The 15,028-nt window shown below is 38.2% G+C and overlaps 1 protein-coding gene across 7 annotated transcripts in view; it reads right to left on the bottom strand.

Moving 5' to 3' along the window:
• The window catches only part of LOC132842823 (thyroid hormone receptor beta), a 104,255-nt gene that overhangs the window by 14,649 nt on the left and 74,578 nt on the right, over positions 1-15,028 (bottom strand). The window lies entirely within an intron of this gene.

Below are 15,028 nucleotides of genomic sequence, written 5' to 3'. Positions count from 1 at the left end.
TACACTCATTAGTGCTTAACTATTCAATGGGAAATCTGTATCGCAGAAAAACATAACGTTAAGTATTTAAAGTCTGGTAGTTTAGAAAAGAACTATTCAGAACTACGTACATACACTGTACTTAAAAAATGACATTAATTGTTCTGAGCTTCAAGAGAAACAAACTCTTGGATATTTATCAGCAAAAACCTCGGACGTGAGCCAATGGTGTGAAACATACCCAGAGGACACACGGCTTTATATATGACGGATGACCCACCCACACACCGCACCTACCACTCGTTCCGGCCAAGTGAGTAGCCAGATTTATGACAATGTGTTCTTCTAATCTGAGTCTGGATAAATCCTGAAACCTGAGCTTGCTCAGATTAGAGTTGAGCAGAATGTTTTTCACCTACATCTTGACAGAGCTATCGATAAAAAAAAATGAGCGTTTTATTATCTGTATTAATAAAGCTGCAAAGAATAATGTCCTACAAAGTCAAGCTTACAGTCAATCCTCCTGATAGCCAAAGTGTTTAGTTACCCTCCATGATCTCCTATGCTGTGCAGCTGCGTTAATCTCTAATGATTAGATTATTGATAACAATAAATGGTTCTCAGGAGATGCTTCTGACAACCTGTTATTGCTTTTTTAAATGTCAGTCCATCGCTGATTCTGACAAGAAGCTCAGTCTAATCAAACTTCCGAATACAGCAAGAATTTTACAATTTAGTGACTTAGTTATCGTTCGTTAACACGAGCATGAAGCGTGAATATCACTAATAATTTGCTGTACTGACAGATAAAATTGAAATATTTCTCTAGGAGTCTTAGGAGTTGTCAGGAGATGCTTGAAATCGTTCCGTCAAGTTTCAGTGCTGAATTAATATATACTATATATATATATATATATATATATATATATATATATATATATATATATATATATATATATATATAATATTAATATTTTAATATATTGTATAATAGTGAAAATTCCTAGTATGGTTATTTTGTTGTAAATAGACAATGCAAGTGTTTTTAGCTAAACAAAAAATAGACACATTCTTGTGCAGTCATATTTTTATTTGTTTTCTATACTATAGATTTTAATAATGCACTTGAATTTTCTTGAATTTTGTATTTATATATAAGAAAAAAATACATTCCCGGACTCCCGTTCCCAGTTTCTTCATCCTTGAAAAAAGAAGTTTCGATGCAATCTATTGGTTCAATAATAACAACAACTAAAAAGTTCAGGGATGCAGACGACTACGGCTAAGACAATTAAGTGCTAAGCATGGGACAGCTGTTTACAGCAGGGGCTTTTGAGGCAAATCTGCTCCTGATCACAAGCTTAACTCAAGTTTAACTTTTTGATGAGGCGATGTCCTCACATGTACGGGTTATTTCTAAAAGTACTTTAACTGATAAACAACTTTAAACAGCAGACACTACAAAACAACTTCTTTAGTCGGTCCTCTGTAAACACTTAGCCTTGTTAAATACGTTCAGGTCTGAAGGGAGACGCTTGTGTACAAAGTTCATCAAATTAATGTATGTTAACTCAGAAGTAAAGAGATTAAATGAAAGGTAGTTAGAGTATGGGTCACAATTTGCACAGCTTCTCGATGAATAAGTTAACACAGCAATTCCAGAAAGCCAGAAATCTGAAACTGTAATAACTATTAGCTAAACTTCATAGCAATGACAGAAAAATGATCTTGGTCTTTCCAGCCAGCCTTGTTTTCAGCAATATTTTATTTAAATGATCCAACAATGAGCAACTGATCTTTTATATGATGCAGTCTAGAAAATCTAATGTTATAGATGGTCTAAAAATGGCATTAGATTAATTCTGAGTACATAGGATGCATTCTTACCTTTTCACAATAAGACATAATTAGTTCTTCTTATATATTAATTACAGATCTTGAACAAAAAGATTTGCATCTGTACACAGAGGAGACCTCTCTGTCTGTTCCCAGAGGAGTCCTTTCAGTCCTTCCCCGGAGGAGCCCTCTCCATCTGCCCCAGAGGAGCCCTAACAGTCCACCCCAGAGGAGCCCTCGCAGTCCGCCCCGGAGGAGCCCTATCTGTCCATCCACAGAGAAGTCCTCTCAGTCTGTCAGCAGAGGAGCCCTCTCAGTCTGTCCCCAGAGGGGTCCTCTTAGTCCGTACACATAGGAGCCCTCTCAGTCCGTACACAGGAGTCTGGCTAGGATCTTTTTCCTATATTGATCAGGCTCAAAAAGCATTCTGAAGGTTAATCAAGTTACTCTTGTAACTTCAACAAGCAACTGAATATTCCCCACAGCACTGTAGGTAAGATGAGAGCTGTGCACACACTTCGGGGTAGTGGACCTACATGTAAGCTTTTCCACCCATTTATTCCCTCTTTAATCGATCACTTAAGGTCTCAGGAGTTCAAAGCTGGTCATGTACAATTTTCAGATAACAGGCCCTCACAGCGTTGGGGATAGAGCCTGGTTTGACATGGCTTCTTTAGCCAGATGTCCCCAGCGACATGGTGTCACCTGGAAAGAACATACAGCCTGGGCCACAGTGTGTTCAAGGCCCAAGGGTGAGTCAAGGAAAGCAAACAAAATAAAGCTTGTCCCGGAGAGTCTCCAAAACCCCAGCTAGTCATAATTAGAGACAGATTAAACTCTCAAAGGAATAGTCAACATAAGGAGCGACTCATTCAGTCAACAACTCAACGGGTGACCGTGTCAAGTGCATGTCGGGGCACTACAGCTGAAAGAGGCTTTTGGTATTGATCAGTATTATGGGATTATTAATCGTCTTACAGTAAGCATCAAATAATCATAATCAATTGTGCAGTCTTCTGGCACAAAAATATTTATAATTTAACCTGCTTAGTATGCAGCATAAAATTGAAACTGGGTCCAGCAAACTAATATCAGGGTCTACGAGAACCCTGGTTCAGTGTGTTACTGATGAGAACGCAAGATTAGTTTGATGTGCGTCAATATAAAACTATAGTGTCTACTAAAGCCTGTCTCCTGTCCATTAACATTTGGACAAATTTTAACAGAACAAGCAAACAGAATGATAAATAAATATCATGACTGTGCGACTCTGCCAAAAATAATGTCCACCTCTTAACATATTATTTATTGATCACATGTAAATCAACAGACATAAATAAGCCTTAACATAAGAAATTGTTATTGACCTTCATCTGTGGATATCAACACTGACATTTTATTAATTGCTAGCTTTTTAGCTACACGTTCATTTTTTGGGGTATACTTTTTCTTAATAAAAATATACCTGCATGACCTGCAGAGGAAATATAGAAATCGGCCTGTGGGCTATCAAATGAAAATACCGCAAACTTTTTGTCTAGTCTAAGAATTCTCACATGTAGAACATCTATAAAAACAGCATTTTTACATGCTAGATATGAGCATTTCAGTAACGGCTGATTTCCTGCTATTCAAAATGTCTTTAGAATGAATACAGAATGATCTGGAAAAAAAAAATCCACTGAGCTTCAGTACTCATGGAGGAAATGTCTTGCTGATGAGCGGGGTCTGAGGATATTGCTGGTTTTGAGCTGACAGGAACTCAAATGAGAACTCTTTATGTCTATGCTTGGGGGATGTGGTAGCCTAATGGTTAAGGTGTTGGACTGCTGCTCAGAAGGTTGTGAGCTCAAACCCCAGGGCTAAGAAGCTGCAACACCTGGGACCCTCCTGAGCTGACAATCCTGGGCCTGGTATTCAAGCTCACAACCTTCACGTCCTTCCGATGACCTTTGAGCTTGAATCCCAGGACTAACAAGCTGCCACTCCTGGGCCCCTGAACAATGCCCTTAACCCTCAATTGCTCAGTGGTATAAATGAGATAAATGTAAATTTCTCTGCATATGGGCATCTGATAAATGCCATAAATGTAGAATGTAGTGAGCAATAAAGCATCTCGGAAAGCATACCATGCCTAACCCTGTGGATGATGGGATATGACAGTGGAAGAGCACTGGCTCCTCTCAGCGGGTGAAGATTTTATAAACTTGAACAAGCTTTTTATCCCCTTTGACTGTTTGTCTTTGAAAGCACATATTTGAATGACTCACTAATTTCTAGAAGACCAACAAAACCAGCATCACATATGATCACAACAAATGGTGAAGCAGATTTAGTGAGTCAGACCCCAGCTGGCTTATAAATCAGAATCTAGTGAAGTCATTTAACAACGGAAAATAGCATTGTTTGTCTCTTTATAGTTTGTGTCTTACAGAAGACAAAAGCATCCCCCATTCCCAACCATGCTAATAACAAACACATCAACAAGGTTAAAAACAACTCAGGACAACGGAGACCATACTGTCGGTGAATCAGGGCTTAAGTTGGATTACATCGCGTATAAAAGTTACATCTCAGTGATGCAATAACAGAGTTGGGGCCTCGAGAAGAAAAACAGGTAACAGATTTGTCCAACAACACCCATAAGATCTGACCTTAAATAGCATTCACAGTCAAGGGCAAAAAAAAATGAAAAAATAAAATTAAAGACGAGAAAAAATCATATTTTTAATTTGATAATGATGAAAATGAGGCAGTAACAAGGCATGTAATTACACAGCAGGTAAATAGATTCATAGTTGCTGTTTTACATTTGGTTGTGATATTAGGACACACTCCGTATCTGGATGAAGGACCCAGACAAAAAAGACGTAGTGACATCATCCATTGTAAAGATATCATGGATGACAAATATTAATCATAAAAAAAAAAAAAAAATACTAAATCACAGCTCTGATGAATTCTCATTGGTCAGAAAGTGTTGATTTAATTTTGCTCTCATAATATTCTGTCTGTAACCAAAATCTTAATATTAATGTGTTCCTTCTGATATGGTTTCTATAGCAACAGCTTGTTTACAGGTAGTTGTGTAGCAGATACTCCAGTAATGAACATGGAACACAAATATAATGAAATGATGATAAAAATAGAAAACAAATTAATTTATATTTTGGAGAAAAAAAAAGGGACTGGTGAGGGAAAGAGTGCTAGTTTAAAGCTGCCATAACGTAAGTGATATCAGGACCGTACTGTTTCAGAAGAGGGATGTGGGCAAAGCATTTCATTCCAAACAAGCAGAAATCACAACGGAGTCTTCTGCTAGACTGGGATGAAATCCTGAAGCCACACCAGCTCTTTCTGGATAAGACTTGACACCCAAATCACATCAGTGAAACAAGTTTATTCCCTCACTATTTTTTTTAATTTTCTGAAAGAAAAAGAAAGAAAGAAAAGCATTTGTTTTCGATTAGTTCGTTAACCATAGATAAAAAACAAAGTATAAATGTAAAAAACAAAAAAAAGAGGAAAAAACAGACTTTCGTTAATGAAAAAAAAAGCATTGTTATTGGGGATGTTGAACATTTTAAATGCAACTATAAATGGATTAAAAAACAGCTTGATTTATTCTTTAATTAGTTAAACAAACTAGTTGCTGGCAAATCGCTAGTACTGGATGAATAATACACTTTAGGATATAATCTAACTGGAACATAATCAACTTTAGGGTGGTATTAGTAGCCTCTCATTTACCATTTTTTAGGAAGTGTTTTTTTTTTTTTTTTAAAGACATCACAATACTTGGACTGTCTTTATTACTTTGCTCCAAACTGCTACATTATTTGGCTGGACTTGATAGGTTTTTTGGTTTAATGTTTTATTTTTTCAACTTTTTTTCAGTTAAAAGCTCCAGACACTGTAGATCCTTGAATTGTTTGCATACCCGTGCTAATGTTGTGTGCTGTTGCATCTGGCTAGTGTTATCAGCTCGTAAAACACTGCCATAGCAGTCTAGGTGCCTCTTTTTGTGTCTCTGAGAGTATTTAATGCTCACTAACTGCAAGTTATATATTCCCTCTGGTCCGACACGTTAAACGAGTGGAGTGGAGGATTAGCAGGAACGCAGGTGAGGCTGTAAGTGCAGTTTTTAAAGTTTTTTATTAATGCAGGCAATCAAAACGAGGAGGAGATCCAAGGTGAGGGTCAAGACACGGCCAAGAGGCAGGTGAGCAACAAAGAACGGAAACAAGGCAAGGCAAGAGTGAGCGGATGAAACCAGAAATGGTGATAAACAATCCAAAGCTTGGTGACTAGGTGAAAAACAACACAGAGCATAAACTTCATTAAAGTGTGTGTAATCTGTGGGTGCTTATATACTGGGCTTATAACGTGGCTGCTGAGTTTAATGCTGAGTCCGTTATCAGCTCTCAGGGCCAGAAAAATTGGTCTGAACATTACAGAGTAGGAGCTCAGTAGACTACAGCTTGTGACTTCTAATCCCAGCACAGCCACTGCTGGGCCCTTAAGCAAAACCCTGAACCCTCAACTGCTCAGTTGTGTTAATGAGATAAATGTACAGTGCTCTGGATAATGGCGTCTACAAAATAACATAAACGTAAACATAAACATAAAAATAACATAAACGTGGCACCTAGTTGGTGAAACTTCCACTGAGTTACGACATCTACATACCTACGTCCTCCTGAAATACTTATTCCCTCTAATGGAAATAAGTAGAGGATTAAATATCATCTGACTCTCTGACTCACCAGACAATAAGGCGTGTTTGGTCAGATGTCATATATCCAGTAGTCTCATCCTCAGACGTCACGTCCATGAACAGCTGATTGTATATCTGATAGGTCCGGCACACAAAATTGGAAACCGTTCACAAATAATGTGAAGTTCACGGTATGTGATGAACAATCCATGATTGCACGCTGGTCTACGTTTGTACAGAAATCCACTTTACTGTACATTTTCATGCCTCTAAACATGACACTGAACAAAACAAACTGCTTGGTTGCTTTACACGTCAATCATTCTCTCGGGTGGTTATAGGCCAATAGAAGCTTTTTATACTACATGAGTTTAGAAGTTTAGACTACATGAGACTTTATATCCAGGTGCCTTTTAGCTGGCACACAAGTGATAACAGTAATAACAGTAAATGAAGTTTGCTGTCTTCAAACAGCAAACCTGCCAATTTTCTTTTAAAATCCAGTGTTTAACTAGCTGAGCTTTGTGAAATTTCTTCCTCATATCGTCTCAGGGAGATTTTCATGAATTTAATAAATTTAAACTGTGTCATTTTTATATTTCAAGAACGACACTTTGAGACAATATCCATATTAAAAGTGCTAAACAAATAAAATTAATTTTATTGAATAGTCTGTAATGCTCCAGTTAGGGAAAACTTAAATAAATAAATAAATAAATAAATAAATAAATAAATAAAATATATACACTATACACTTTACAAAATACACTATCAAAATACACTAATAGAATAGAATTAATTAGTCATTTGAATGCGTAATTAACAGAATGAATTAACATTATTAGTACCATGTTAATAAAAGTAAGTTCATCAGTGCACCAATGGAGCAGAAATACTTTAGGAACAACTGGATTACTGCAATTTACTGGAAACAATTAAAAAGGTCTCAGAATGCTTTAAAACCTGACAGCAATCGTTGTAAATTAGTCATAGCAGAAGTTATTGTCAACTTTACTTCAAGAACAGCAATTGTTCCAGTGTACCATGCTGTTATTTTGTATAATTCCTCAAGGCCATGTGTGTGTATATGATGATCCACAGCACAGACAGTGAGAAGGTCAGTGTGCTGTACTGAAATATTGAAACCTCCTCAGGACAGATGCCTGTCTGCTCTAAGCACTAAAAGCTTAACGTGGAAGAAAACAAACGGTTTCTGTAGACTAACATGGCATTCAGCTCTGCAACCTTGACAAAATAAACACGGTAATGGTGCGCCGAAAGAGGCCGACTTGTCGAGCCCAATAAAACGGCAGTGTGTGGATGAAGGACGCCTGTGTCTCTACTGGGAGCAGATGGCAGTCATCTTAATAACCATCACACTGATTCTCTCTGGTGCATCAATACAGCACACACCAGAACTCTGTCCTCTTCTTATTCATCCCAGTCACTTGCAGTCACACACATTTCACTCTGAGGCATCTAGAGATGTACCAGCTCATCTGTTCTGTGTCATGAAGATTTCAGACCTTCAGTGAGGAGATGCCAACTCCATGTGGTCTTTGAGGACAACAACCTCCTCATCTATACTCACTTATCAGACTGTATCTGACTGTAGAAAGCACATTATTCATAATAACACCCTCCGTTGTTTATAACAGTTTATAATCACACCCTCTAGTGTCACCCAAATGAGAATGAGGTTCCCTTTTGAGTCTGGTTCCTCTCAAGGTTTCTTCCTCTTCCATCTAAAGGAGTTTTTCCTCACCACAGTCACCTCAGGTTTGTTCATTAGAGATAAATACAAACATATATAAATATAGCTAATATTAATCTTGAACTTTTGTATTGTATAAAATCATTGTATAAAATTCAACATTTTGTACTGTTTTTTTATGTTCTGTAAAGCTGCTTTGATACAATGTCCATCGGTAAAAGCGCTATACAAATAAAACTGAATTGAATTAAATAGTTCACACTAACACTAAAACACAATAAAACGCTGTTTTGCCGACCAAGAACGTAGCTGATGTTATTTGATAGATGATGGTCATGTGATGGTGAGATCACACATCTATCGGCAGATGGTGGAGCTTACCGTGATAGTGCTTAAGTGACTGTTGTGTGCAGTATACAAGTGATCATATGAACATGCAAGAAAGTGTGTTTCATGTTCATGATATCAAACCCAATGTTCATGGTGGAAATGACATAAAGGTCATGTTGCACCGGAGATTGGAAAATTTTGGAAAACGCTACCAGTGTTACTGTGGTCTGGACACCTCTCGCTCACACACACACACACGCACACAGGCTTAATAGCCTTAAAGCTGTTACACTAGTGCAGTTAACCTCATCTGATGACTTACTCCATTTTTTTAAAGGATTTTAAGGAAAACAGTTTGTAAAAAACATGGTTGTGCTTGCAAAAAAAAAAATGTGAGCAAACAAACAAAGAAAAAAAACAAACGAATAAATAAAAGCAACAAGCAAACAACGGACTGAATAAATAAATAAACAAATAAATAAATAATTGAATGAATAAGTAGATAAAAAAACAAATAAGTAAAAAAATGCAACAAATTAACTAACAAACAAACAAATAAACAAAAACAAATAAAGGAATGATTGTAAATATAAACTCATTAAAAATCTAAACAAACAAATAAATAAGCATTCCTTCACACACAAAAACCACCTGTGTTTTTTTTTTAAATAAATATAATCTAAAAAGTCTTTTTCACAACCATTTTCAGGATTATTCTACATGATCCAATAGAATTACAGTTCAAACCATTATCATATTGCAGTGTAACATAAATAACATGGTGGGATTTTGTAGCGTCTCGCTTTCCAACAACAGCAAGAAGTCGACTCTGCATCACTTCACGAGGGCTGATTATAAATACGTCCATTCAGGAGATGATTTTATAACCCGGCGCTTGGCCAGGCGAGGCTGTGAATCTGATTTGAGGTTTCTCCACAGTGTTTCTCGTGTCCTCTAAATTCTGACATGTGCAAAACTTGGGATTGTGAAACGGAAATGTAATTTTGTTGTAAGTTTGTTGTTTTTAGCAAAGCGGTTGAAAGTTGAGAGTTGAGTTGAGCGGTTGAGTTTTCATAAAAGGTTTTTGTGATAGCCAAGTGAAACTAAACTTGTGGCTGAAACAAGAACATTATTAACTAAGTAAACGGCTCAGGAAGAGCACGATGTTGCTGTAACGGGGTGTCGAAGGCTCAGAGTGAAACCTCCTGGCTTGAGTAATAACATACACACACAGTGATGTGGGTTTAGAGTTCATGGTGGTTTAGCATCACCACACACAGATGGGTGACAAATTAAAGGAAAAGGCGGTGAAAGATTACTGCTGAAAGATTTCTTCCAGGATGAGACTAAGACTGACTACATAGTGTACTGGATGAAAATTATATAAATTATATGCTATGGGCTTTACAGATAAGTTCCACCAGGTCTCAACCTCAATACTGCACACCTATGAGATGTTCTGGAGCAGTTCTGCAATCATCAGAAAAAAAACTGTTTCAAAAAAGCTGTTTGTTGTTGTTGTTCCCGCCTGTGGTGAAGACGTTCAACGTAGTCAACAACGTTTCCACAGAAACAGGATGCTTCAGACCGAAAACCTTTATCAGCTGCAAGCATCTGAGTTTGTAGTAAGTGAAACTAGCAGCTAATTGACTTGGCTGTGATGATGCTGAGTAGCTTCAGCTTCCTGTTCGTGGCTGGCAGAAGCGAAACCCGATGTGGTCTTCTGCTGCCATACAGTAGCTCATCACCTCAACGTTCTTTTCTGCTCAGCACTATACTATACTATACTGCTCAAATATACAGAGTCACTGGGGTTCTGCTCTTTGCTCTCTAGAGACTGTTGAGTGGGAAAATCTCAGAAGAGAAACAGTTTCCAAAATTCCTGACGTCACATTTTTCCAAATTCTGATCTCTGCATGATTTTGGGAGTTGCACATGATTCACTATACAATTCAATATACACTCGCTGGCCACTTTTTCTAGGAACATCTGCCCTCTCATCCATAGTTGGAAAATCGCTCGTTGGAAATTTGCACGACCGAACAGGTGTTCCTAATAAAGTGGCCAGCAAGTGTATTCTAAACTGTATTGTACACCTCTTCAACTTTTCCATGCAAATATCTACATATTCTTTCTGTTCCTAAGCACCGCTTGAGCTGATAGAAAACCCAAAGGCAAAACAAATTTCCTATTGAATTTCTTTTGATAGTTTTCTGCATCGAAAATGTTCTTTTTTTAAATCTTTGCCAGGTTAAGATCCATCCACAGAAATCCCTTCTTCTGTAAATCCTATAGATTTGATTACTGTGTTGATCAGAGGCTTTCAGACCTGTTTATCATGTTCAGAATGATTTGCATTCATCTTCACTAAGCTGCTCATTTCTATCTGTGTTTTATTTTATCTAGAAGTTATTGGCTTGTCTCATAAATATCCATCACACCATCCATGTTCCTGTAGCAATTATCCTACACAGGGTTACATGGAGCCTGGATTCTATCTCAGGGGACATGGAGACAAAGCAGGGGACCCTGGACAGGGACACAATCTCTCTCTCTCTCTCTCTCTCTCTCTCTCACACACACACACATACACACACACACACACACACACACACACACTTCCATTCCATTTGATGTCTATCAGACTTTGGAAGAGAAGAGGAAACTCAGGTACCTGGAGAAAACCCTGAAGCACAGGGAGAACATACAATCTCCACACAATCACACACACACACACACGCACACACACACACACACTCACACTCACTCACACACTCACACGGAGAAGAGGTGGGAATCAAACCCCCAACCTCGGATGATAAAATTTCAATACCCCTAACAACAAGCCAGCTTGTAAAATAAAAATAGAAAGAGAAATTTATTAAAAATCGTGAATAAAAATCTCTCTGGAAAACCAATAAAATTACCACACGCTGAAATCATTTTACTTGAAATATTTTCATAGAATTTATCTATACCAAAAAAGATCTGTGGAGTTTATTATTATTTTTTAATTTAAAAAGATCCCTGAATATAAAAGGTATTTGTAACGATGCATTTAATGCCCATGTTGTTTATCTCAGTGTTTTTGTTAATAAAGAAGATGCACTTTGTTCTTCCAGCTCCCTCTAGAGGCCAATTCCTAAAAGTACCCGAACCCTCATAAAAAGGTCAGTGGGTTTTTTCTGTCCATAAAAAGCATAATGATTTCCAGACATGAGCAGGGCTGGCCTCCGCAAATGAGTTATGAACTACTACTGGAGCCCACTAGAGTAATACTTCACTCAGCAAATGCTCAGTCATATGACAGCGAAAGTAAACCATTACACAACCATCCATCTCTTTCCCAATAAGACTCCAGCAAATTATAATTTTAAAAAAATAAAGTGATATTTTTAATAGTTGGATTCTTCCGATAAAGAGAAGACAGAGATCACAATATCTGTATTTATCTATATTAACTATTATAATATCTGATTTTTCACTAGCTTCGTTATCTCTCTCTCTCTCTCTCTCTCTCTCTCTCTCTCTCTCTCTCTCTCTCTCTCTCTGACTGTAATTCCCTATGGGAAGACCGACTCTGAGACTCCTTTAACACGTTTAATGGAAACCACATCAGTAATGTTTGCAGGAGTTCTCATTGTAACAGCCTTTTATTAGGCAAGTTAATGAGATCTATGCAAGAAGTTAGAAACTTAAACGTGTATGCATGAGAAATGCTGAAATTTTCTGTTTCTCTGGAACTTTCTTTAAACTGACACGCTGTGATTTTCCACTCATAAGCTGCTGACCATGATGGACACTCCAGAGAGCAGAAGGAAAAACAGGAAAGGAAGGAAAGTGTGTGTGTGTGTGTGTGTGTGTGTGTGTGTGTGTGTGTGTGTGTGTGTGTGTGAGTGTGAGAGAGAGAGAGAGAGAGAGAGAGAGAGAGAGAGAGAGAGAGAGAGAGAGAGAGCAAGAAGAAGAGAGCAGGAGAGCAAGACGGGGACAGCAAGCGAGAGACAGAAGGAGAGGGAGAGAGCGAAGGAGAGGGAGAAAGAGAGGGAGAGAGAGCGAGAGAAGGAGGAGAGAGAGAGAGAGAGTGAGCGAGAGAAGGAGGAAAGAGAGAGAGAGAGAGAGAGAGAGAGAGAGAGAGAGATCTGCCTCACTTAAAATAGAAAGAGAAGGACAGTATTACTGCACCAGGCTGTGTGATCTTGTTACCAGCCGTGGTACATTTGTCTGCTTTCTCTAAAACAAATCTACTTCATTACAGTGAAGTGCAGTAAATGAGAACGCAGACAGGAAGTAGAGAGAGAGAGAGAGAGAGAGAGAGAGAGAGAGAGAGAGAGAGAGAGCGTGTGCATTAAAGAACAACAAAAAACCCCCACAATGTCTGACAGAGAGAACAGGAGTGGCTGGAATGAAGGTCCTGGCCCAGCATGGCCCTCTTCTACAGACCATAACGATATAAAATCAACCCAAACTCAATCATCTGTAGATTAGTTTATTCTTTAGTGGACCAGGTGCAACACCACCACCACCATTACCACCAGTGTTTGTAATAAAACTAGGAATCTGAAGCTACAGTGTGACAGCATCATCAAAACCAGTCTGAATATCTGCTGAAGAAGAAAGAAGCAACACTGAAGAAGCAACACTGGGGCTGATTTCTTTCTACCCCAGACTGTTCCGTCATATGTTCATTTTAGTTCTGTGTCGATGTCTGTGGTAGTTCTGTGTTTTTTTTTGTATCACCATGGTCCTAGAAGAGCAGGGTAACAGGTAGAATTGTACCAGCTGTACACGGTTGAAATGACAATTAAAAAAAATAATAATAATTTAAGTCAACTTCTTGACTTGACTTGACACCAAATGACAGTTCTGTGTTTCTCGGTTTGTACTAAAGAGTTGTGTCAACCATTAAGGAGTTTTTGGTTTGGAAATCAAAATTGCAGCTGCAGTGTATGTGTGTGTGTGTGTGTGTGTGTGTGTGTGTGTGTGTGTGTGTGTTTTATTATTCTGCATTGCTCAATTCTTACACTTTCACTCTTGAACTATTGTTAGACTTTTGATTTTCCCCTGCCATCTGTACCCGAAAACCTTTCCTCGTTTCCTTCGTTCATCACTGAGCCTGCGTTACACACACCATCATCCAAATGATGTGCACAGAATGACCGCACAGAGTCGTCATAAAATTCAGTCACTAAATGCAGTCCAAAGCTGTCATCACACAAACCACAGAATGAGTGATCAAAAGCCGCAGCGCACGTGTCTGTGTGTGTGTGTGTGTTTCTGTGTGTGTGTGTCCGTGTGTGTGTGTCAGAGAGAAACAAACCACATCTGAAAACCGATAATTCATCAAACTGAACATTCAATAAACGTAGCCCGTTTAGCTGTAATTGTAGGTAGTGTGTTGTGTGTCAGGGGGATGTTGCGTATTAGTGCGTTTGTTTAGATAAGCATTAACATTAGCGGTTAGAATCAAGATTAGAAGCCGAAGCTAACACCATTCCATTAAGGCCTGTAGCAATGAACGATTAAATAAATAGAAGAGATCATCAAAGCAGGAATGTAGAAGCAGTAATTATCCAAAATATTGCCAGTGGATAATGTTGTGTGTGTGAAACACAGTTATTTACTGAACCAGGACAGACAAACCTTTTACAAATATTAACCACAGACCCAGTCAATGGGCACAGATTTACATTCCTCCTGCTCATACAGTAAGTGCCTGTTTTTCTAATTTATAGTAACTATAGAGTCATTTGCTTTTAGGGAAATAGATGAATTGTAAGCCAGCAGTTTAATGTGATAATGTGGCTCAGTATTCACTGAATGCTGATAACGTCAATATTCTACTGCCAGGTTTGTATCAGAGCAGAACGGGATCCAGATTTCCGTCACCAGATGAAATGAGATAAACGAAAGGAAAAAAGGAAACAAAAAGCTGCTGTAGTGAAGCAACTCCAGTGTGTTGAATGCACATATTTATGTAAACGATGTAGCTGAAGGCAGCTCGTTGAGAAAAGAGTTTTTGGAAGTTTCTCCTCTCTCGTCTGATTAGTGAAGTGACGGCGTGGAAAACAACGTGTAAAAACAACGTTTAAAGACGACCGGAGAGGATCAGACAAATCATCAGAGTCTGTGGCTTTAGTCGAAACCGTTTTAGCCTTAAGCTAATCAGTAAAATGCGTTTCATGCGCCATGATAAAAATTGCGTCTGCAGTTGCCCTGTTTGAACACCAGAGGTCCCAATCTTCACAACCCACCGAGTTCAAGTATAATAATATAGATAAAGGCGCCATTTTAGCCGAATTTGGAGCTCTATTTTAGAGCCCTAGAGTTAAAATGTTGCCTCGGGTCGTGCTACAGAAAATGTATAAATTGCTTTCAGGATGAAGCTGTTGTATGTGCTGCTACATTATAAAGCTCTGATTAAAGCAATTTATACAATTTTGATGTGAAAAATG

The sequence above is a fragment of the Tachysurus vachellii genome, chromosome 3 (genome assembly GCF_030014155.1).
Source record: "Tachysurus vachellii isolate PV-2020 chromosome 3, HZAU_Pvac_v1, whole genome shotgun sequence".
NCBI lineage: Eukaryota > Metazoa > Chordata > Actinopteri > Siluriformes > Bagridae > Tachysurus > Tachysurus vachellii.
The sequence above is the reverse complement of the archived record's forward strand: the minus strand, read 5'-3'. Positions and strand labels throughout refer to the sequence as shown.